This window comes from Lepidochelys kempii, chromosome 16 (assembly GCF_965140285.1).
Source record: "Lepidochelys kempii isolate rLepKem1 chromosome 16, rLepKem1.hap1, whole genome shotgun sequence".
Classification (NCBI taxonomy): domain Eukaryota; kingdom Metazoa; phylum Chordata; order Testudines; family Cheloniidae; genus Lepidochelys; species Lepidochelys kempii.
In genome coordinates this window covers 8156331-8181751 of record NC_136395.1, presented here as the reverse complement: position 1 = coordinate 8181751, position 25421 = coordinate 8156331, and the positions used below count along the sequence as shown (strand labels likewise).

At 51.0% G+C, this 25421-nt stretch overlaps 1 protein-coding gene across 5 annotated transcripts in view; it reads right to left on the bottom strand.

Annotated features, from left to right (window-relative positions):
* LOC140899145 (discoidin domain-containing receptor 2) overlaps positions 1-25421 on the bottom strand; it is a 158698-nt gene that overhangs the window by 109504 nt on the left and 23773 nt on the right. The window contains exon 1 of one of the 5 annotated variants that reach the window (XM_073314067.2): positions 2358-2456. The exons of the other annotated variants lie outside the window; for them this stretch is intronic. The gene's annotated coding sequence lies outside the window, so the exon portion shown is untranslated. Of the gene's footprint in view, positions 1-2357; positions 2457-25421 lie in introns of those variants that run through there. 5 annotated transcript variants of the gene reach the window in all.

The following is a 25421-nucleotide window of genomic DNA, read 5'->3' as shown; positions in this document are numbered from 1 at the left end:
AAAGGAGCACTCAAAGACAATAAGGCCATTGCAGAGAAACTAAATGAATTCTTTGAATCGATCTTCACTGTTGAGGATGTGAGGGAGATTCCTAAACCTGAGCCATTCTTTTTGGGTGACAGATCTGAGGAACTGTCCCAAATTGAGGTGTCATTAGAGGAGGTTTTGGAACAAATTGATAAACTAAACAGTAATAAGTCTCCAGGACCTGATGGTATTCACCCAAGAGTTCTGAAGGAACTCAAATGTGAAATTGCAGAACTGTCATCTGTCACCTATTATTTAAATCAGCTCCTGTACCAAATGACTGGTGGACAGCTAATGTGACACCAATTTTTAAAAAGGGCTCCAGAGGTGACCCTGGCAACTACAGGCCAGTAAGCCTCACTTCAGTACCAGGCAAACTAGTTGACACTATCATAAAGAACAAAATTGTCAGACACACAGATGAACATAATTTGTTGGGAAAAAGTCAACATGGTTTTTGCAAAGGGAAATCATGCCTCACCAATCTAATAGAATTCTTTGAGGGGGTCAACAAGCATGCGGACAAAGGAGATCAGGTGGATATAGTGTATTTAGATTTTCAGAAAGCCTTTGACAAGGTCCCTCACCAAAGGCTCTTAAGCAAAATAAGCAGTCATGGGATAAGGTTCTCTCATGGATTGGTAACTGGTTAAAAGATAGGAAACAAAGGGTAGGAATAAATGGTCAGTTTTCAGAACAGAGAGAGGTAAATAGTGGTGTCCCCCAGGGGTCTGTACTGGGCCCAGTCCTATTTAACAGATTCATAAACGATCTGGAAAAAGGGGTAAACAGTGAGATGGCAAAATTTGCAGATGATAACTATCTTGAGTAGTTTTGTAAGTCCCAGGCAGACTGTGAAGAGCTACAAAAGGATCTCACAAAACTGGGTGACTGGGCAACAAAATGGCAGATGAAATTTAATGTTGATAAATGCAAAGTAATGCACGTTGGAAAACATAATCCTAACTATACATATACAATGATGGGGTCTAAATTAGCTGTTACCACTCAAGAAAGATCTGGGAGTCACTGTGGATAGTTCTCTGAAATCATCCACTCAATGTGCAGCAGCAGTCAAAAAAGCGAACAGAATGTTGGGAATCATCAAGAAAGGGATAGATAATAAGACAGAAAATATCATATTGCCTCTATATAAAACCATGGTATGCTCACACCTTGAATACGGCATGCATATGTGGTCGCCCCATCTCAAAAAAGATATATTGGAATTGGAAAAGCTTCAGAAAAGGGCAACAAAAATTAAGGGTATAGAACGGCTTCCGTATGAGGAAAGATTAATAAGACTGAGACTTTTCAGCTTGGAAAAGAAGCAACTAATGGGGGATATGACAGAGGTCTATAAAATCATGAGTGGTATAGAGAAAATAAATAAGGAAGTGTTATTTACTCCTTCTCATAACACAAGAACAAGGGGCCACCAAATGAAATTAATAGGTAGCTGGTTTAAAACAAACACAAGATTGTATTTTTTCATGCAACACTCTGTCAACCTCTGGAACTCCTTGCCAGAGGGTGTTGTGATATTCTATAACAGGGTTCAAAAGGGAGCTAGATAGATTCATGGAAGATAGATCCATCAATAGCTATTAGCCAGGATGGGCAGGAATGGTGTCTCTAGCCTCCGTTTGCCAGAAGCTGGGATTGGGTGACAGGGCATGGATCACTTGATGATAACCTGTCTGTTCATTCCCTTTGGGGCACCTGCCATTGGCCACTGTCAGAGGACAGGATACTGGGCCTGAGGGACCTTTGGTCTGACCCAGTATGGCCGTTCTTATGTTCTAATGCTGCCATCATGGGAACAGCTTACAATGAAGTCAAACATCTTGCTCTGGATAGACAGCTGTGGGGGGAAATGGGTTGCCTCATCTCCCACCAGGCACAGGAGATTCTAAGTATAGCTGAGGCCCGAGCATGTCCCACTGAACGTGGGCCATCCAGCCTCACATTTCCACTAAGCAAGAGACTGTGCAAATCCAGTGGGCTCCTGACTGAATGGCATCTCCATGCATCTCCAAATCTTCATGTGACAGCACGAGAGAATTGTGCTTTGGGCCCAGCTGGACGCCCCAGCACAATAAGGAAACCTTTCACCGCCCAGAGTTACAATATTTGGAAGAAAAGGCTATTTTCACCAAACATGACAGGCTATTACAGCTTTATTGTGAAATATGAGCCATCTGCATTTTAGCTACCAACAGAAACACTTAGCGCAAAAGTTCGAGCAGCAAAGAGGGGTGGGAAGAGAGGGAGAGAGAGAGAGTTAGTTAACGGACACTCTAAAGCCAAGTACCTGGAAAAGGCCCTACCTGCCCAGCTCAGGGTCTCTTCACCAGAGGGAACCACTGAACTAACTCCATTTAGCCAGCTGGGCTCCAGCTTTCCGCCAGAACACGATATGTTCAAACTTGACGAACTCCTCCCCACACCCTGCCTTTGTCACTGCTGTTCCTATGGCAACTCCAGACGGACCAGATGGAAACGAAGCTGTTTTCTAGGCAAATCTGTCCTCTTGGATTCCTCTGCTCTCCCCCACTCCTTGCTCCAATGCATTCCCTAAGGGCTGCTCTGTTGGCTCGAGGCCCGGACTCTGCCTGGACACAGGCCAAACTTTGAATACAATGTAGTAAAACCACAACATATAGCTGCTCTCCTGCTCAGGAAACAGGGCCCATGTAGTCCCAGGGAAAAGCCAAGCCAGTCTGCACTCTTGCATTGCAACAGAGAGCCGACTGACAGCGTCTTGTTTAACTCACAGGCCTAGCCATGCATCTGGGTGGAAATATGTAGCACAGACGGCCCTAGGATTGATTTTTCCCCCCTCTTGCTTTTTGAAGGTGTGCTGTAATGCTGGGGTTCTCACAACAAATTTTTTGGTGGGCTCAGAGAGCTGCCGCCGGCGTGCCGCCAAAGATGGGGCGGGGAGAGCCGAGCTGCCGCCGGCGTGCTGCCAAAGTATCAAAGGTCCGGAAGCGCTTCTGCGGCCGTGCCCGCGGCCCTCCTTCGGCCGCGCTCCTCCTGCCGCACACCCCCAGGGATGGTCGTGCGCACCCCACTTTGGAGCCCACTGTCCTAGACAAAGGAATGTGGGTTTCCCTCAATGTACAGATTAGCAGCACACAAAGCCATGGAGCTAAATCAGTGGGGATTATCCTGCAACTGAACTCAAGACCCACAATTAACATGTCCCCTGCACCCCTGAGAGACACAGGAGACTCCATTTTTATCCATCACCTCAGGAGACAAAGAAACCAAGCGATCCGATCGCTGTCTTCGGCCCTGGCCAGGCTGGCCTGTGGAAAGCTGGAAAGGAGACGGGGGTGACAGAAACCATCCTGAACACCGACTGGATCTTGCTGGGTTACGGTTTAGACATTTAGATGCGCATTGTCACTTTTATGTGCTTGTAACCGTCTCTGCCTTTATCCCTTTTCCTTGGTATCACCTGACCAGGCTCTTTGGTTAATAAACTTGTTTCACTTTTACTATGAACCAGGTCAGTGCTGGGCTTGAGGGGAAGGTGTGTTTACCCAGGTACATTAATAAGCTGTGGCGTAGCGACTCTAACAGAGCAGCGAAGTTCCTATCTTCTGTGACTGCACCGTGGCAGGGGCTCTGCCCTGCAGAGAAACAGCTCTGAGGAGCTCGGGGGCAGGAGTTCCCTGGCTGTTACCTGCTAGGTGAGGTCAGGGCCAGGAGAGCCTAGAGGGGTTTGCTGGGGAGGCAGACAGGCTGGTGTGGCAGGGAGCTGACACACAGTCTAACGGCCAACAAAGTTCCCTCTTGCTGCAGCAGAGGGGTAACACAACAGTCCCAGCTCTGGGTACCCCAGCAGCATGTTACAGGGGGCTTGTGAACCCAGGAAACAGAACCATGACAGGAGCCAGACTAAATGCAGAATGCTCACTGCCAGCTGATACGGGAGAGATCGCCAATCTGGCTGCACTGAGAGCTAAATACAACCCCCACTTCTCAGCCAAGCCTTCCCACACCAGACCCTCATTCTCATACTTCTGGAGTTATAGGAAAAAGCCAGAGCATCTAAGCCTGTCCCCCGGGGGCAGGGAAGGGAGAGAGATGGTTGTCATCATATTTACTTGTGGGCAACACTCCAGTACTACAGTGACAGATGAGCCAGCCTGGACCCCAGAGAGAGAGAGACTGAAGCTGCTGCTGAGACATATGGCCTGCAGAGCTCTCTAGCACGTATGCTACAGAGGGCTTCTCCAAACTCGCCCATGCAGCTTTCCGAGTCCTTTCACTCTGCTTTAGAGAGAGCTGCGGTAGCAGCAGGAGTCTCATGCCTCTGCAGTCCTCTTACAGTCAACCAGCACTTAGCAGAGCTTTGTTAAACTGTCTCAGTTGGTTCTAAAAGCGAGCCCGTAGGCTGCATGCTCATTGCCCCAGGTCAGGGTTACACAAAGCATTCCCTCTCTCCTCGTACACAGCTGCAGCGCTGCAATGGGACCTCCCCAGTGAAACGCAGTTCCCAGCAGGAGGGGATACACAAGAGGCCAGCTCCATGCAAGGAATTTGCTGCTGAAGTAGTGACCCCTCTGAGCTCAGACAGAGAGAGCCTGTGTTTTAACCCTTATAGGCCTGCACTAGTTTGGGGTGCGTTTGTCTATGCCCAGTTTTCACACTGCTGCCGCAGGGCTTGATTCTGTGACAATGCTGCCTTGTGTGAATGCCCTCGGCAGGATGGTCTCTCCGTATTAGGACGGCCAGCAGCAGACACCCTGATGGGTGGGAGTCACAGCACACAGCTGGAGGAGGAGCCCTGTTATCACACCTGTTGCTGGCACTCTTTGCGTCTGTTTCACAGTGCAGCTTGTTAATAGACTCTGACAATGTGCCAAGTCAGAGCCTGCTGGAACAAAGAGCAGACAGATACAAGCCGACATTTCAGCAAGTCCGAATTGCTCGTATGACCTCAGGCTCCGTCTTCTACCCCCCAGTACAACTTGTGGACTCCCAGGGTGCCAGTGGGGTAACTGTGCATCACTACAGCACGACACTCCCACCCCAAATCTGGTTCCAACCAAAGCAAATCTTACGAGAGCCTGTGTCTTGAGAGCCACAGTAAGATGGGCACAAAGCTGAAGCAGACCATGAGCTCCTGCGATGGTGAGGAAGGAGAGAAATGCGAAAGGGCAGGCATTCGGCTCAGCCCATTGCAGAGGTACACGCACAGCCCAACACTCTGGAAGACGAGAAAGGGCAGACTTTTGAAACAACTAAGAGTGACCAATGCAGGGGGCTAGGAAATGCAGACACCAGCCAAATCCGCCTCTAGCTGACATCCTAGCACGAGCGGAGAGCACAAGAGCTTTTGTACAGCAACTGCCAGAGAAGCCTCCAAAACACAGCCCCGGGGACCTGGCTTTGAGATGGAAAACACGCAGTCTGCACTTAGGTTCATGAGAGGCTGAGGACAATAATTTTGATATTGCTGCAACTCCCTGATAAGCAACTGAGCCTTCAAAATATCCAGAAAGCAGCCTGTCCAAGCAGGGCAGCCCTTCAGCTCTCTTTCCTGACACCGCGTGGAAACAACAAGGCAAATGAGGCTTTGGCGCTGCTCTTGGGAATCCCTCCGGATTGTGGAATGCAGCTGGCTGTTTGGTATCCTGCCCAAACAGCCTTTCTGCACAATGGGAAAGAGATTTTAACCGTCCAGCAGAAAACCCACCTTTTCCCCCGACACGTTACTGCATCTGATGTAGTTCTGTGTTCATACAACACTCAGAGACATATTGAAAACTGGAAACGTGGCGACACGAATGTGAACTGAAGATCACAACAAACAGCACAGGGGCGCCTGGACCGACTGGGTTAGCTGGTATCACAGTTCATTCATTAGAGCTCTCTACCTTTTAATTTAAATGAAGCTCATGCACCATTTCAAAATTTCCCCTCTGCTACACCAGAGCATTGCAAAATGCAGGGACCTCACCACAGAATTTTGGTCCAGCTTGCCAAGGAGTAAATCAATCCTTGGTTATGGAGGCCTATGGGTTTAAGCTGCGTCCTCAGCTGGCTTCTGTCCATGTTTGCACTTCAGTCATCGCCTTTGCTAAGCAGGGAGGTCTCCAAGCCACTGTATGTTGCAATACCCAGTTTTGTCTGAGGAAATAACTAAGCGTTGCAGAAGGTCCATCCCAACAGAACTTTTAGAAGAAAACCGGTCTGCAGCCTGGCAGAGCCATGTGCCAGTCACTGAGCAGCCATAATACAGATGCATGGTGGCACTTCACTTAGCTGGTTTGGCCATTGACATGGCCTCCTCACTGAGCCCCAAGGCCATTTCCAAAGGAGCTATCCAACAAGAATGGGCCACGTTCTCCTCTAAGGAAAAGGAAAAACTACAAGTTCAGTGTGCTGCATGGGCTACACCTCTGTATCAGCCGTCCGACCTCAGCAGCACTCTGCTGCCGATGGGTGGGGCATATTCACATGAGAGATCCGAGGGGACTGGCTGTTTTCATTGTATCAATCCATCTGGTTGGGGAAGATGTCCCGCCCTATTCTGCAGCCTTTCAAATTCCAGCTGGGAGATCCTAGGGAAGAGAACATTTTTTGCTTTGCCTTCCCCTCCCTCCCTCCCTCTGTCCTCTCCCCTTTCTCGTCTCTCCAATCTACAGCCTGCCGACACAGTGCAATCCTATTGCTGCATCATCTTACTGAAATCTCTTCACTGGCTGAAGCTCTGGGCAGCCCCATTTCAGGCTCTGGGTACAGAACAACTGGAGCTGTGCATTCCTGCAGCCAGGCTTGAGCAAAGTACCCAAACTCCAAGAAGGGAAGTCAAATCAGGTCAAGCAGACGTCATCCACACTGGGAGCCCTTCCAAAGAGCCTCCCAGAGACTTGCTGCTTTAGCCTCGGACAAGCCCACGCTTCCAAATCTTGGAAGCAGCTCCGCCCAGTTTAATTACTTGCTGGTATGTTCTGTGGGGTAGCAGCATTAGTTCAGAGAGGACCAAGACTTACAAAGCTCCACACTTGAAACCTGAGGCAAAAAGCAAGTTCTACGCTTCAAATGACACTTTGCAAACCCTTTGGGACAAGGACCATGGCTTCCCATGGGTATATACAGTACCTAGCACAAAGGGACCTTTGGGAGCAATATTATTAATAAAAAACAAAAGCCAGCAAGCCTAGCTGGGCTTCATCCAAGAGTTCTGAACAATCTCAAGTGTGAAATGGCTGAGCTGCTAACAAAAATATGTGGTGTTTTCCACCTGCCTCTGTAAAAGTTTGATTTGTGTGTAGGGCACCAGGCTCAGACTGGGGAGATGAGGGTTCATGTTTGGTCAGAGAGGGCAGACGCAGAGCTCAAGAAAGAGAGAGGAACCCCTTGGAATATTGGCTGAGTCCCTCCCAGTGAAATCAGAGTGTCTCGCTGGGAAAGGGGTCCTCTGCAGCTCTGGAGAGTCTGATTGGTAAGGAACAGGAAGAAGTGACTTGAAATCAGCCAGATGCACCAAATATGTTAACTGCCTTTTAAAAAGGTGATCCTGGGAACTAGAGACCAGTGAGCAAAGACACTTGGTTGAAACGGTCATTTAAAAAAGGTTTATGAAACAAGATCAGTAAGACATGAGCGAGACAGACCAGCATGGATGGTGGTGATGCTGCTCAGAGGATGAGGTAGACATTCAACATTTCTTTTTTACCCTCATGAGGCCCTAGGCAGTGATGAGCTGCCAAAATCTTAACAAACGGTTCCCTATAAAAAGTTCTGATGTAAGGGATGTGCCCCAGTATGTATTTTTTGTACCAACAGGGTTACCATACGTCCGTATTTTCCTCCTGGACAGCGATTTAAGAACCAAAAGCCTGACCTGTCCAGGAAAATACGGGTGTGCGTTAACCCTGCCTAAAGTTCTTTTTTAAAAAGATGAGCCTGAGCTAGAAACAAGCTCCGTTTCACAGGTGTGGGTCCCCACCACACCCTGGGGGTGCACTAGGGTGACCAGATGTCCCGATTTTATAGGGACAGTCCCGATTTTGGGGTCTTTTTCTTATATAGGCTCCTATTACCCCCCCACGCCCATCCTGATTTTTCACACTTGCTGTCTGGTCACCCTAGGGTGTGCACGTGTGGGTCCCAGCTGCTCCCTGCCCCCCTCATTGAAGCAGGTGTGCAGGGTTACTGCCCTGGGAACTGCAGGGCACCAGTGGACGTGGGGCCAGCTGCAGACAGGGGTGTGGGGCAGGGCTAGCTGGAGGCAGGGGGTGCTGGAGGCAGGGCAGGGGCTGACTAGAGGTAGGGACTTGCTGAAGGCAGGGCAGGGGGGTGCGGGGCTGGAGACAGGAGGTGTGGGGCTGCCTGGCTTCGGGCAGGGCTGCAGGGGGGTGCAGCAGGGCTTGGCTGGAGACAGGGGGTGTGGGGCTGGCTAGAATCAGAGAATCATAGAATATCAGGGTTGGAAGGGACCCCAGAAGGTCATCTAGTCCAACCCCCTGCTCAAAGCAGGACCAATTCCCAGTTAAATCATCCCAGCCAGGGCTTTGTCAAGCCTGACCTTAAAAACCTCTAAGGAAGGAAATTCTACCACCTCCCTAGGTAACTCATTCCAGTGTTTCACCACCCTCTTAGTGAAAAAGTTTTTCCTAATATCCAATCTAAACCTCCCCCACTGCAACTTGAGACCATTACTCCTCGTTCTGTCATCTGCTACCATTGAGAACAGTCTAGATCCATCCTCTTTGGAACCCCCTTTCAGGTAGTTGAAAGCAGCTATCAAATCCCCCCTCATTCTTCTCTTCTGCAGGCTAAACAATCCCAGCTCCCTCAGCCTCTCCTCATAAGTCATGTGTTCTAGACCCCTAATCATTTTTGTTGCCCTTCGCTGGACTCTCTCCAATTTATCCACATCCTTCTTGTAGTGTGGGGCCCAAAACTGGACACAGTACTCCAGATGAGGCCTCACCAATGTCGAATAGAGGGGAACGATCACGTCCCTCGATCTGCTCGCTATGCCCCTACCTATACATCCCAAAATGCCATTGGCCTTCTTGGCAACAAGGGCACACTGTTGACTCATATCCAGCTTCTCATCCACCGTCACCCCTAGGTCCTTTTCCGCAGAACTGCTGCCTAGCCATTCGGTCCCTAGTCTGTAGCGGTGCATTGGATTCTTCCATCCTAAGTGCAGGACGCTGCACTTATCCTTATTGAACCTCATCAGATTTCTTTTGGCCCAATCCTCCAATTTGTCTTGGTCCTTCTGTATCCTATCCCTACCCTCCAGCATATCTGCCACTCCTCCCAGTTTAGTATCATCCGCAAATTTGCTGAGAGTGCAATCCACACCATCCTCCAGATCATTTATGAAGATATTGAACAAAACCGGCCCCAGGACCGACCCTTGGGGCACTCCACTTGATACCGGCTGCCAACTAGACATGGAGCCATTGATCACTACCCGTTGAGCCCGACAATCTAGCCAGCTTTCTACCCACCTTATAGTGCATTCATCCAGCCCATACTTCTTTAACTTGCTGACAAGAATACTGTGGGAGACCGTGTCAAAAGCTTTGCTAAAGTCAAGAAACAATACATCCACTGCTTTCCCTTCATTCACAGAACCAGTAATTTCATCATAAAAGGCGATTAGATTAGTCAGGCATGACCTTCCCTTAGTGAATCCATGCTGGCTGTTCCTGATCACTTTCCTCTCATGCAAGTGCTTCAGGATTGATTCTTTGACCCTGCTCCATGATTTTTCCAGGGACTGAGGTGAGGCTGACTGGCCTGTAGTTCCCAGGATCCTCCTTCTACCCTTTTTTAAAGATGGGCACTACATTAGCCTTTTTCCAGTCATCCGGGACTTCCCCCGTTCGCCACAAGTTTTCAAAGATAATGGCCAATGGCTCTGCAATCACAGCCGCCAATTCCTTTAGCACTCTCGGATGCAACTCATCCGGCCCCATGGACTTGTGCACGTCCAGCTTTTCTAAATAGTCCCTAACCGCCTCTATCTCCACAGAGGGCTGGCCATCTCTTCCGCATTTTGTGATGCCCAGCGCAGCAGTCTGGGAGCTGACCTTGTTAGTGAAAACAGAGGCAAAAAAAGCATTGAGTACATTAGCTTTTTCCACATCCTCTGTCACTAGGTTGCCTCCCTCATTCAGTAAGGGGCCCACACTTTCCTTGGCTTTCTTCTTGTTGCTAACATACCTGAAGAAACCCTTCGTGTTACTCTTGACATCTCTTGCTAGCTGCAGCTCCAGGTGCGATCTGGCCCTCCTGATATCATTCCTACATGCCCGAGCAATATTTTTATACTCTTCCCTGGTCATATGTCCAACCTTCCACTTCTTATAAGCTTCTTTTTTATGTTTAAGATCCGCTAGGATTTCACCATTAAGCCAAGCTGGTCGCCTGCCATATTTACTATTCTTTCGACTCATTAGGATGGTTTGTCCCTGTAACCTCAACAGGGATTCCTTGAAATACAGCCAGCTCTCCTGGACTCCTTTCCCCTTCAAGTTAGTCCCCCAGGGGATCCTGGCCATCCGTTCCCTGAGGGAGTCGAAGTCTGCTTTCCTGAAGTCCAGGGTCCGTATCCTGCTGCTTACTTTTCTTCCCTGCATCAGGATCCTGAACTCAACCAACTCATGGTCACTGCCTCCCAGATTCCCATCCACTTTTGCTTCCCCCACTAATTCTACCCGGTTTGTGAGCAGCAGGTCAAGAAAAGCTCCCCCCCTAGTTGGCTCCTCTAGCACTTGCACCAGGAAATTGTCCCCTACGCTTTCCAAAAGCTTCCTGGATTGTCTATGCACCGCTGTATTCCTCTCCCAGCAGATATCAGGAAAATTAAAGTCACCCATGAGAATCAGGGCATGCGATCTAGTAGCTTCCGTGAGCTGCCGGAAGAAAGCCTCATCCACCTCATCCCCCTGGTCCGGTGGTCTATAGCAGACTCCCACCACTACATCACTCTTGTTGCACACACTTCTAAACTTAATCCAGAGACACTCAGGTTTTTCTACAGTTTCGTACCAGAGCTCTGAGCAGTCATACTGCTCCCTTACATACAGTGCTACTCCCCCACCTTTTCTGCCCTGCCTGTCCTTCCTGAACAGTTTATAACCATCCATGACAGTACTCCAGTCATGTGGGTTATCCCACCAAGTCTCTGTTATTCCAATCACGTCATAGTTCCTTGACATCACCAGGACCTCCAGTTCCCCCTGCTTGTTTCCAAGGCTTTGTGCATTTGTATATAAGCACTTGAGATAACCTGTTGATCGCCCCTCATTCCCAGTATGAGGCAGGAGCCCTCCCCTCACAGACATTCCTGCCTGTGCTTCCTCCCGGTATCCCGCTTTCCCACTTACCTCAGGACTTTGGTCTCCTTCGCCCGGTGAACCTAGTTTAAAGCCCTCCTCACTAGGTTAGCCAGCCTGCTGGCAAAGATGCTCTTCCCTCTCTTCGTAAGATGGAGCCCGTCTCTGCCCAGCACTCCTCCTTCATGGAACACCATCCTATGGTCAAAGAATCCAAAGCCTTCTCTCCGACACCACCTGCGTAGCCATTCGTTGACTTCCACGATTCGACGGTCCCTACCCAGGCCTTTTCCTTCCACGGGGAGGATGGACGAGAACACCACTTGCGCCTCCAACTCCTTTATCCTTCTTCCCAGAGCCACGTAGTCCGCAGTGATCCGCTCAAGGTCATTCTTGGCAGTATCATTGGTGCCCACGTGGAGAAGCAGGAAGGGGTAGCGATCCGAGGGCTTGATGAGTCTTGGCAGTCTCTCCGTCACATCGCGAATCTTAGCCCCTGGCAAGCAGCAGACTTCTCAGTTTTCCCGGTCAAGGCGGCAGATAGATGACTCAGTCCCCCGGAGGAGAGAGTCCCCGACCACCACCACCCGCCTTCGGGCAGAGGGTGTGTGCGGCAGGGGTTGGCTGGAGGCAGGGCAGGGGGTGCGGCATGGGATGGCTGCGGGCAGGGGGTGCGGGGCTGGCTGCGGGCAGGGCAGGGGCTGCGGCAGGGGCTGGCTGCGGACAGGGCAGGGGCTGGTACGTGCACGGGGTGTGGGGGTGGCTGGAGACGAACCGGCTGCGGGCAGGGCAGGGGGTGCGTGCGGCAGGGGCCGGCTGCAGGCAGGGCAGGGGGTGCATGCGGCAGGGGCCGGCTGCAGGCAGGGCAGGGGGTGCAGAGCTGGCTGCGGGCAGGACAGGGGGTGGCTGGAGATGGGGGCTGGCTGCGGGCAGGGCAGGGGGTGCGGGGGGGGCTGGCTGCGGGCAGGGTGGTGGGTGCTCACGGGGACAGCAGCAGGATGCAACCCAGGCCCAGCAGAGCAGCTGGGGATCCACCAGGCAGCAGCCCCAGGGCTCGTGCCCAGGGCCAGGGGGCAGCCCACATGGTTCCCGCAGCAACGAACCGGTGCGAACTGGCTCCAGCTCACCACTGGCCCTAGGCCTTATTTACTGCTCACCAGCCAAACCCTGCCACAACATGGAATTACTCATCTCTTCGTGGGTTTCATTATAGCACTTATCAATGTAGTAACTGAGTGTCTCACAAATATTAATGAATCTATCTTCACAGTTCTCGTGCAAGTTAGGTGAGTATTATTATCCCCGCTTTACAGATGGGAAACTGAGGGGAAAATAAATGGTTACTTACTGTATCCTCCAGAGTGGACACAGGCCTGCATCTCAAAGAACCATGGATTACAGTAATAGCATGATGGTCCGAAATGGATGGATGGATGACCACGTGGCCAACCTGCAAATCTCTAATATGGAAATGTCACTGAGGAATGCTATTGACGTTGCTTGCGTTCTCATTGAAATGAGCTCATATCTCCTGAGGAGGCATAGCCAAAGCTGTCTCGTACGCAGTCTTGATATAAGATGTTATCCATCTAGAGACAGTCTGTGCAGAGACCACGGGTCCCTTCATGTGGTCTGCAGAGGATACGAACCGGTGAGGCAAAGCACAAAATAGTTTAGTTCTGTTTGGCTAAAAGGCTAGACACCGCTTGACATCCAATGTATGGAAGCACTGTTCCTTTGGGGAGGAATGCAGCTTAGTGAAAAACACAGGTAAATACACTGCCTGATTCAGATGAAACAGAGACCACCTTCAACAAAAGCTTTGGGTGTCATCAAAGCATGACCTTGTCTTTGGAAAACTGCATGTAAGGAGGCCCCACCATCAGGGCCTGCAACTCACCCACCCTCCTTGCGGACATAATGGCTATCGGGAACACAGGTTTCTGAGATAGGAGGGGCAGTGAACAGGAGGCAAGGGGCTCAAATGGAGGGCCCATTAGCACTGCAAGAACCATGTTTAATTCTCACAAGGGGACCAGCTCTTGAACCACAGGATATACACGGAGGAGTCCTTTCAGAAATCTTGTCACCAAGCAATTGGAAAAAACTGATTTTCCCTGAATAAGGGGATGAAACACTGGTATTGTTGTAAAATGCACTCTCAGTGCAAAGCCAGATATCTGCAGATGCTCTCGGTACTCCAAGGTGTCCTGGATGGAAGTCCCTGTGAGTTGGGTCCCATGGGCCAAGCACCACACTGAAAACCCCTTCCATTTTGCTAAGTAGGGCATCCTAGTGGAGGACTTCCTTCTGTTGAGTAGGACTTGTTGGGACAGCCACTGAGCACTGCTCTTCCTCTTCATTCAGCTATGCAGCAGCCATACTGTAAGGTGCAGGGAGCTGAGCGCAGGATGGACGGTGCGGCCATGGCTCCAAGTAAGCTGGTCGGGATGGAAAGGAAGCAGTATGGGAGGCTGACCTGAAAGAGCAAGGAGTTCTGAGAACCAGCACTATCTCAGCCACGCTGGAGCAAGGAGGATGTGCTTGGCCCGATCCATCTTGAACTTGAGGATGACCTGAGGAATGGTCAGAAAAAGGGGAAAGGTGTACAGATGAGTCAGCCTCACATCTGTCCCTGGAAAAATCATGGAGCAGGTCCTCAAGGAATCAATCCTGAAGCACTTGCATGAGAGGAAAGTGATCAGGAACAGTCAGCATGGATTCACCAAGGGCAAGTCATGCCTGACTAAACTAATTGCCTTCTATGACGAGATAACTGGCTCTGTGGATGAAGGGAAAGCAGTGGACATGTTGTTCCTTGACTTTAGCAAAGCTTTTGACACGGTCTCCCACAGTGTTCTTGCCAGCAAGTTAAAGAAGTCTGGGCTGGATGAATGGACGATAAGGTGGATAGAAAGCTGGCTAGATTGTCGGGCTCAACGGGTAGTGATCAATGGCTCCATGTCTAGTTGGCAGCCAGTATCAAGTGGAGTGCCCCAAGGGTCGGTTCTGGGGCCGGTTTTGTTCAATATCTTCATAAATGATCTGGAGGATGGTGTGGATTGCACTCTCAGCAAATTTGCGGATGATACTAAACTGGGAGGAGAGGTAAATACGCTGGAGGGTAGGGATAGGATACAGAGAGACCTAGACAAATCGGAGGATTGGGCCAAAAGAAATCTGATGAAGTTCAACAAGGACAAGTGCAGAGTCCTGCACTTAGGACGGAAGAATCCAATGCACCGTTACAGACTAGGGACCGAATGGCTCGGCAGCAGTTTTGCAGAAAAGGACCTAGGGGTGACAGTGGACGAGAAGCTGGATATGAGTCAGCAGTGTGCCCTTGTTGCCAAGAAGGCCAATGGCATTTTGGGATGTACAAGTAGGGGCATTGCCAGCAGATCGAGGGACGTGATTGTTCCCCTCTATTCGACACTGGTGAGGCCTCATCTGGAGTACTGTGTCCAGTTTTGGGCCCCACACTACAAGAAGGATGTGGAAAAATTGGAAAGAGTCCAGCGGAGGGCAACAAAAATGATTAGGGGACTGGAACACATGACTTATGAGGAGAGGCCGAGGGAACTGGGATTGTTTAATCTGCGGAAGAGAAGAATGAGGGGGGATTTGATAGCTGCTTTCAACTACCTGAAAGGGGGTTCCAAAGAGGATGGCTCTAGACTGTTCTCAGTGGTAGCAGATGACAGAACAAGGAGTAATGGTCTCAAGTTGCAGTGGGGGAGATTTAGGTTGGATATTAGGAAAAACTTTTTCACTAGGAGGGTGGTGAAACACTGGAATGCGTTACCTAGGGAGGTGGTGGAATCTCCTTCCTTAGAAGTTTTTAAGGTCAGGCTTGACAAAGCCCTGGCTGGGATGATTTAATTGGGGATTGGTCCTGCTTTGAGCAGGGGGTTGGACTAGATGACCTCCTGAGGTCCCTTCCAACCCTGATATTCTATGATTCTATGATGTGTGGGACGCCCACTAGCATAAGGCGTCTAAGGCCTTGTCTAAACTATGCACTTCTCAATCTAAGCTACGCAATTTGAATTACATTAATAGCGTAACTCAAGTTGACGTAGCTTAGCTCTACTTATCATGGGGTCTACACTATGCGATGTCAATGGGAGACGCTCTCCTGTCAACTCCCCTTACTCTTCTCAATCCGGTGAAGTACAGGAGAGCGACTGGCAGTCGATTTAGCGGGTCTTCACTAGACTCACAAAATCGACTGCTGATGCATCAATCACCGCAGTGTCAATCCTCCAGTAAGTGTAGACAAGCCCTAGGACTAGTGAGAAAGGCGAACCAATCTGAGCCACATCTGAAGAGGGCAAAGGACCTCTGAACAGGACCACCTGTGTACAAGTGGACATGTCGAAACAGGCTAAGACACATCTGGACGGTTGGGGAGGGCTGAAATTATAGACCGAGGCAGAACTGTTGAATTGCCTGGAAGTGATCGATCAGGAGGAACGCTCTTGACCTTGTGGAATCTAACAGGGCCCCAATGAACTCTATTATTTGAGTTGGAGCCAAGGCTGACTTTCTGGTGTTTAAAATGAGTCCCAGACAGTCAAACAAATGCAACATGGTGTTGATGTGGGCAAGGACTTCCTCTCTGGAGGCACCCCATCACTAACCAATCCTCGAGGTACAGCAAAATGTGGATTCCTTTCCTCCCGAGGTAACCACAGCCATGCATTTGGTGAAAACTCAGTGGGTAGAAGAGAGGCCACATGAGAGAACTGTGTACTGAAAGTGGCATTCTCCTCCAACGAAATGAAGAAACTTTCTGTGGCTCAGTAGACCCACATGTGAGAGTAGGTACCCTGAAGGTCCAGAGCTGCGAACCAGTCATTCTGAGACAGCACGGGGAGGATAGCGGATAGAGTGGCCGTGCAGAACCTCATGTATTTGATACATTTGTTGAGGCAGTGACAGAGGTGGATTAAGATTTATTGGGGCCCTGGACACGCAGAACATTGTGTCCCCCCCAAACACCACGGGACCCTGCCCCCTGCACCTCCCCTTCCCCCCACGGCCCTGCCTCCTGGCCTGGCTGGAAGCCAGACTGTGGTAAGAGCTGCCCAGGGAGCCTGGGCTGCTGTGGGGAGCCTTGGACGCTCCACCTGTCCTCGACGGTGCGCCCTTGGAGGTAGGAACACAGGCCGGGGGCTGCTCTTGGGCACCCTGGCTCCTCACCCAGGGCAGGTGGAGGGTCCAAGGCTCCCCACAGCTGCCTGGACTCCCTGGGTGGCTCTTACTACAGTCTAGGGTGACTATACGTCTGTTTTGGCCAGGACAGTCCCCTTTTTAAGCTCTGCCCCGGATGTCCCAACTTTTTTGGCAAAATTGGGCATTTGTCCATCATCAGTCGGCAAGAGCAAAGGGGACAAAAGTCCAGTTTTGCCAAAAAGGGGCTCGGTGGCCCCGAGAAGGGAAGATCTGATTACAAATACAGGGAGCAAAGGAGCAGTGTTTGTATATATTTAAAAGAGTGGGGGAATTTTGGCTGTCTAGAAGGCCCATTCAAATAGGGAAGGAATGAATCTGAGTGAGGATGAGAGGGGAGCAGAGAAAAGCCTAGACAACTTATACATAATGTACTGGAGTCTTTTTAAAGTCTTTTTAAAAAAACAGCTCTGGGGGAAAACCAGCTGTTTATTGAAGACAACAAAGGAACCGTGTACAGTTGCTGCACTTTATTTTACTGCTTTTATTGTTTTAAATGAGTTAGAACTGCCTATCTTATTGCGATGGGTTTAACAAAGAAAAACAGGTAATGATTTAAAATACTTCAATTATTCCTGTTTAACTTAGATACCAGACGTACATTTTCCTTTTTAAGTGGTTTGAGAAGCTGATGTAGTCAGAGCATCTGAGCACCGGCGGTGGAGCCAGAAAAACGAGTTCTCTTCCTCCCTAGGTGATCTTTGCTTGCTGCATAACTTTGCATTGTCTGAGTGTCCACATCATAAAATGATTTTTACTTACTTACCTCCCAGCAGGGAGTGAGGATTAATTATTTAGCTTTTATAAAGCAGCTTGAAGTTTAAAAACACTAAATAAAAGCGACAAATTTATTGGAAAAATACTGGATTGTAAACTGCTCAGGGCAGGAGCCTTGTCTTTTTACATGTCAGAGAATCAAACACGAATATAAAATAGGCAGCATAGAAATAAATATGAATGAAAATAAATGGTTCAACACACTAAAAACGTGGCTATCTTGTCAATAAATTATTTGCTTTTGATATAACAACCCTGCTGATACGTGGGACAGTAGTTTTGGAGCGGGTAGTTTCAGGTGCGTGAGTGTGGACAGCTGCGGCTGTCTGTACACATAATACAGGGTTATGCCAGAGAACTCTGCCTAAGTGCCAAATATTGTAATAGCTGAGACAAGAGATTTTTCATTAAAACAGTGTTGTCTATTGGTAAGTGTTGGAGACTGGCCATCAGGACTCTCGAGATCTCTAACTAGCACTGATTCGCGATTCACTTTCTGCTTGACTGTAGGCAATTCACTTAACCTCTGTGTGTTTCACTACACCCATGTGTAAAATGGGGAGAAGGAGAGGGGCTGGGGTGGGGGTAGCTCTGCGAGGGAGGGAGGGGGGAAGGAGCAGGTGAGGGGCACAGCTGCACGGGTGGAGGGAGAGGGGCTGGCAGTGAGGGGGAGCTCCATGCAGGAGGGAGGAGGGAAGGAGAGGGGCTGCGGGGGGGTGGGGGAGAGAGCTCCATGCAGGAGGGAGGGGGGGAAGGAGACAGGCTGGTGAGCAGGGCCAGCTCTTCGTGGGAGGGAGGGGGGAAGAAGAGGGACAGAGGCTGAGGGGGCAGCTCCATGCGGGATGGAGAGGGAAGGAGAGGGACGGGGGGGGGGGGCAGCTGCACGCAGGAGGGATGGAGGAGGGAAGGAGAGGGGCTGCTCCATGTGAGATGGAGAGGGGCTGGGGGGGGGAAAGGTCCATGCAGGAGGGACTCAGGAAGGAGAGGGACTCTGGGGGGCAGCTCTGCGTGGGAGGGAGGGGGAAAAGAAGAGGGACGAGGGAAGGGGCTGGGGAGGCAGCTCCATGTGGGAGGGATGGAGGGGGAAAGGAGGAGGAGGCAGAAGGAGAGGGGCTGAGGGGGCTGCTCCACGCGGGATGGAGAGGGGCTGGGGGTTGCAGCTCCACGTGAGAGGGAGAGGGACTGGGGGGCAGCCTCAGGAGGGAGATGGGAATATCTCACCCTAAGGTGTGATTGTCCTGCTCCTCTCTGTCTTCTTCCCCACAAGGCCCTGTCCCCTAGCCAGGCTGGACGCACACCCCGGGAGAGATGGAGGAGGAGGAGCAGGGGGCGGGGAGGGAGTTTGGTGATGGGGCGGGGTCCCCCAGTTGGCCAGGTCCCTGTGGGCCCATAAGGTAACCCGCCCCTGGGCGGAGAAGGTGAGAATGGGTCTCATCCCTCCCTGTGGTTTTGGTATCCGGAAGTACCAGGAGTAGAAGCCGTGGCCTCAGTGTTTCAGTGGAACTTCCTCCACCATTCCCAACGTCAGCAGAGAGCTGACCTGCTCAAGGAGCAGTGTCTCATGAGAGGGGTCCCTGAAGGATGGGGAGGGGGTGTGGAGAGGAACTGGATGGCGTAGCCTGATCTGACAGTGTCTAGGACCCAGCCGTCTGAGGTAATCAAGCCCCAAGCATTGTAAAAACAGGCCAGCCTATCCCCAAAGGGATGGGAGGGACAAAGAGGGCAGTGCAACAACTGGAAGAATGTTCTGGACCAAGGAGTCAATATGGGCACTTAGTAGGTGCCGGGAGGGTATGTGGACTGGCCAGACCCCAAGCCCGACTGCTTCCTCTTACGAGATAAATCCCTCTTTCTGGGATAGTCCCGCTGCCTTTTTTTTTTTTTTTTTGGGGGGGGGGGGAGGTGGCGAGCGCTGCACAAAGGAGTGCTGCGGGCGATATTGTTGCTACTGCTGAGCCCCATTGTGGTGTCTCTGCATGGATGGCGTGTACTCCCCCAAGGACCTCAAGGTAGCCCTGGAATCCTTAAAGGAGTGCAAAGTGTCATTGGTCTTCTCTGAGAACAAGGTCCGGCCATCAAAGGGCAAGTCTTCATTGGTTTGTTGGACATCCAAAGCAATTCCAGAGTTTTGCAGCCAGGAAGCCTCCTCAGAGTAACTGCAGAGGCCCTCAGCCTGGCCAAAGGGTCTGCAGCATCAAGCGTGGACTGCAGGGACGTTTTGGCCACTAAGCAGCCTTCTGTGACAAACGACCAAAACTCCTCACACAAGGCCTCGGGCAACGTGTCCACAAATTTGGAGCTGGCTGACCAATTGAGAAAGTCATACTTGGACAGCAAAGCTTGTTGATTCATAATCTTTACCTGTAGGGACAATGAGTTGCAGAACTTTCTGCCCAGAAGGTCTAATTTCTTGGAGTCTCTGTCCTTGGGGTTGGACTTGAAGCTACCCTGCTGGGCCCTGTCATTTATTGCTGTTACAACCACAGAATCAGAGATTGGATGGGAATAGAACTCTTCAAATCCCTGCAGAGGAACGAAGTAGCACTTCTCCATGCACTTAGCCACAGGCAGTATTGAGGCCAGTGTACTCCAGAGAGCTCTTGCCGGCTTGAGGAGCACATCATTAATTGGGAGAGCCGCTCTCCCTGGAATGGTGGGCTGCAGAATGTCCATCAGCCTGTGGATGTTCTCCTGGAAAACCTCTGCCTGGATTCTGAGAGATGCAGCTACATGGCATAAATGGTTCTGGTAGGTCTTACAGTTCTTTTGAATGGAAGAGGAGGATGAACCAGGCAGCACGGCATTGTCTGGAGATGATGACGAGGCTCTTGGCTGAGCCAAAGAAGGCTCTTGCTCCCGGGATGATGTACCTAGACAGGAGAACTCTGGTGGCTCCACAGGGAGGAAAACTGCCGATGCCTTGGCTTGCGGCTAATCTGCAGCCACCCAGGTCAATCTGGTGGGTGATCTCGCCTTTGAACGGGATGAGAGCAGGATCTCCATGAGCGAGGAGTGTCCCACTGAGTCCAGGGAGGCCACTGAGATGGGTAGGGCATTGATGGCTAGTAGGCCCTGGGCCAGAGACCTCTGTCTTAGCCAAGGGGCACATGACAACCCTGGGAGCCATACTGGCGGCCCTTGGAGCTCATCCCATCATGTGGAGCGGGAGGATGATGATGACCCCAACTCAAAAGCAGAAGAACCCCGAGACCTTGCAGACATGGGCAGAGTAATTTCCGAGGAAGCCAACAGGTGATCCAATTTGTCCGTCACCCAGAACGAGGCAGCATCAATGCTCCTGATAAAGGGGATACCGTTGGTACCGAATATGCCGGTGCCTCAGGCAGCCCTGGCCCCAGGGCACCCGAGTGCGCCAACGTTGAGGGTGGTGAAAGCCACCATGGAAGCATCTGTGGCATCAATTGTAGTGGGGCCAAGGACTAATTCTGGTACCGGCTCCATCCCAACTGCTGGGAAGGGAGTGCCTGGGTGCGGTGCTGAGGGACAAGATTCAGCAGCCTGCTCCAGCGGAGCAGCTGTTGAAGACACAAGCCTCAGAAAAGTCCTGAGCCAGCGGTGAGGATGGAACCGAAAGACAGAGCAGGTACTGGTACTTCGACGCAGTGGATACAGTCAGTACCAGCATTGCCCTCGTCAGTACCAGATTCAACGGATGCCCTGAGGCCAGAACCGGAGTCAACAGTATGGGTTTTCTGACCTCGCTATTTGGTACAGGGGAAGGGTCAGAGGTGACCATGCCATCCCGCATGCCAGAGCCAGTCCTGTGCCGATCCACGCTTTTCCTGGGGGAGGTCGAGGACTTGTCCGAGACCTGAAGAGGTCTTGATTGGTCTTATGAGACGTCCTCCTCAGCGCTGACAACAGAGAATGTCTTCTTCACCTTTCCCGAGAGGTGCCGGCCCCAGAATGAAAGGCAGCAGCAGTCTCCAAGCCTGAGGGTGACCTTCAGCCTGAGGGGGGCCTGGGTACCAGGTCAGGCCGCATGGCCTGTTCAAGAGGGTGCTGCTTGAGGCGCAGGCCCCATGCCACCTGAGTCCTTTTCTTGAACAACGTACACATCGAACGGTGCTCTTTAAAGTGGGTCTCGCCAAGACAGAGCAAGCACCACATGTGGGGGTCACTGTCGGGGATCACCCTTCTAGAAGAAGGGCAATGTTTAAATCCCAGTGAGGGCATCAACAGGGAATGCTATATAGCAACTAACGCTAACTACAATTACTAACTAACACTATCTAGCTATATCCAATAAAACTGATTAAGACTAAGTGCAAGGATGTGAGAATACAAGTACACAGAGGACTGACTCCAGGCATGGGTGGTGAGAAGGAAGTGAGAGGGGTCAGGGCAGCATCTCATATAGCCTGAGGAGGGGCCACAGCCACAAGGCAAGAGAACTGCTCCTCTAAGGGTTCTGGTAGGCAAAAGTTTCCGGCTCCGGCACACTGGGCACACACATCCCTAAGTGGAATACACGTCTGCATCTACTCGAAGAAGACAAAGGTATTTGCCTGAAGCTAAACAGTGAGTTAATAGCAGAGCCAATCGAATGCTCAGAATCTCCTGACTCCCAACCCTGGGCTCATTCCTCCAGATCACACTGCCTGGCTGCTAGTGAATCTGAGAAGCCACAACTCTGCCTCTGAATCCAGTTGCAGTTATCGGTGCTCAGCATTTCTGAAAGGGAGGCCCCAGTTGGCTCAAGTTTCGCACCCAAAATATAAGGAAAACAGTGAATGGCACCTTCAAACATCTGGATTAAAGTCACCTCTCCACCATCATGCAGGAAGCCTGTTGCAGGTACAGTATCCTAGTTGCATTCAACCACAAACAATCATTCTTTGTCTCCCTCCAGTCACCTGTCTTGTTCTCTACACACCTTTCAACTTCTTGAGTTGAATGAGGCTCACACACACACGCCTCATCCAGTGGTATACCCAGAGGTGAAAGTAAGCCGGTACGCCCCGGTACGGCGTACCGATAAGAGCCGGTGCGCCGTACCAGGACCGGCTTTCCCAGAGGGCGATTTAAAGCCCTGGGGTAGCGGCGGCAGGGCTGTGGCGGGGATTTAAAGGGCCCCGGAGCTCCAGCCACTGCTAGTGCCCCGGGGCCCTTTAAATCCCAACCTGAGCCCTGCTGCCCGAGCCCTGGGGTAGCGGCGGCGGGGCTCCGGAGGGGATTTAAAGGGCCAGGGTGGTAGCAGCGGCTGGAGCCCAAGCCCTTTAAATCCCCCCCCTGAGCCCTGCTGCCCGAGCCCTGGGCTGAGGGGGTGGGGGCTCTGACAGGGATTTAAAGAGCCCCGGAGCTCCAGCCACCGCTACTGCCCCGGCCCTTTAAATCCCCGCCGGAGCCCTGATGCCGAAGCCATGGGGTAGCAGCAGTGGGGCTCCGGGGGGCATTTAAAGGGCCGGGTCGGTAGCGGCGGCTGGAGCCCCAGGGCCCTTTAAATCCCCAATGGAGCCCGGCCACCACTCCCCCAGGGCTCATGCAGCAGGGCTCAGGCGGGGATTTAAAGGGCTCAGGGCTCCGGCAGCTGCTACCACAGTGGAGCACCAGGCCCTTTAAAGTTCTGCCGGAGCCCCGAGCCCCGGGGTAGCGGTGGCAGCCGGGAGCCCCCAGGGCTCCTCAGTGATTTAAAGGGCCCGGGGCTCTGCTGCGTAGCAGCGGCTAGAGTCCTGGGCCCTTTAAATCGCCCCCGAGCTCCCAGCCGCCTCTGCAGCTGGTAGCTCGGGGGCGATTTAAAGGGCCCCAGGCTCCCAGCCACCACTACCGCAGCTGGAGCCCTGGCCCTTTAAATCAAGATTTAAAGGGCCCGGGGATTTAAGGCCCTGCATCTTCCGGTTGAGGCCACACCTCCCCCGGTTGAGGCCAAGACTCCGGCGTACCGGTAAGTCCTCTAACTTACTTTCATCCCTGGGTATACCTTATCCAGTCCACTAATTGCCCCAACAACAACTATGTGGGTGAAACCAGACAATCACTACGCTCTCGAATGAACTCGCTCAGAAAAATTATAAAAGACAAAAACATCTCATCACCTGTGGGCGAACACTTTTCACAAAATGATCGCTCCATATTTGACCTCTCAGTACTTCTCCTCAAAGGAAACCTGCACAACACTTGCAAAAGATGAGCCCAGGAGCTTAAATTCATAACTTTGCTAGACACTAAAAGTCATGGTCTTAATAAAGACATTGGATTTATGATTTATTACAGTACTCCCCATTTTTGTGCTATGACTGCAGAGGTGGCCACTTCACCTTGAATGATCCCTAACAATGTGTACTAACTACTTATGCTAAACAATCTGTTCCACCTTATATTTTGCTGTGATGTTCCTATCTTTCCAAGATTTGAGAACAGCTCTGGGTAGCTCAAAAGCTGATCTTTCACCAAAACAAATTGTTCCAATAAAAACTATTACCTCACCCACCTTCTCTATCTAATGTCCTGGGACCAACATGGCTACAACAACACTGCAAACATGAGGACACCAACCATGTGAATTGTATATTAAATCTTTCTGGCTCACGAGCCTAAGTGTAGATTCTTTTCCTACAAAACACACTATGATCTCATCTGCAAGCAATTAGCTTGAGAAATCAGCTTGTTAAAAGGAAGCTTCTAGGAAAGCATGAAAGCAGAGCTGTCTTTGGGGAATGTGGTGGCCTGCACAATTTTCAGTGGTTTTGTTAAACCCCAATTGCTCTTTTCCCAATGTGAAGACTAAGAGCCATTTCTCCTCCCACCTAACCCCAGACAACAGGACAGCTTGCCAGTACCTGGCTGGATCTTCATGTTATGGTTATGTACAGTTTTCAAGGGCTCCAGTTTCTGTGCAAACTTCCATCATGTTAGGAAGTGATGTAGAGGCTATGTAAGAACAAACTTGCAGAGTTGCAGGCGGGATGTCAGCCAGAGCTGGAGTCAGTTACACTGACTTGGAGGCAGGGTATGAGGCAGATGGACTTGCCTTCTGTGACTGTCTCTCCCTTTCCCGTCTCATGGCTCTCAGCTTTCAGTGTGTGGCAGCATCTCCCTTCAAGGCCCATCCCACAAGCAGTGCCCCAGCCATCTCCACTGCTTCAAGGGAGAGCGGTGCAGTCACTAGTGAAGTCCAGAAGCAGAGGAGGAACGGTGAACAGCAGCAGCAGAGCCCAGCAGCTCCCCACGAGGACGGACACTGAGCTCTCGGACACCTGGGCTTCCTCTGGAATTAAATCCATTGTGAAACTCTGAAATGCCCAGCATTTCAGGGCTCTTCAGTCTGCCAGATCCACACTAGTCTAGGGCCCACACTAGACTAGTCAGGGTCTCTGCATTTCTAGTGAAGGCTTTGGGGAAATGTGGGTAGGGCCACAGTGCCAGAACACACACTGCCGGATCACAAATTCTGCTACCAGTTCCTCTTTCTGCAGCAGGATGTGCCTGGCTTTTTGGCATGTGCACTGTGGCATTCTACCCCCGCTCACAGCCTGAGTCTGGGCCAGGCAGAACGACATCCCCCGCTCAAGGGAGCACAGAGACTGCTCCCTTGTTTCTGCTTCCCCTACATTACAGCTAGAAGAACTGGGAGACTGCATCAAAGCACTCAAAGTAGCACCCTGGGGCAGCCCAGCTCCACAGAACCCACTGCTCTGGGCTCTGCCTTAACACCACAATCAAGCCCCCTATAAACACTCACTTGTATGCAGGGGATTTAAAAAAAAAAATCCTTCAAAACAATGCAATTTTTATAAAGACCAGAGAAAAACAAGTTAACCAGGCTGACTGCTCAGCCTTACCAGGTGGGGCTCCAAGAACTGATCCCATTTCCCATTCCTTAGTCTGGTGCTGCTTACAGCCGGTTTCAGCTGCTGTGGGTATTCACAGCTTCTGAGACCTATTTTCAGTCATAGAATCATAGAATATCAGGGTTGGAAGGGACGTCAGGAGGTCATCTAGTCCAACCCCCTGCTCAAAGCAGGACCAATCCCCAACACAATCATCCCAACCAGGGCTTTCTCAAGCCTGACCTTAAAAATATTTAAGGAAGGAGAT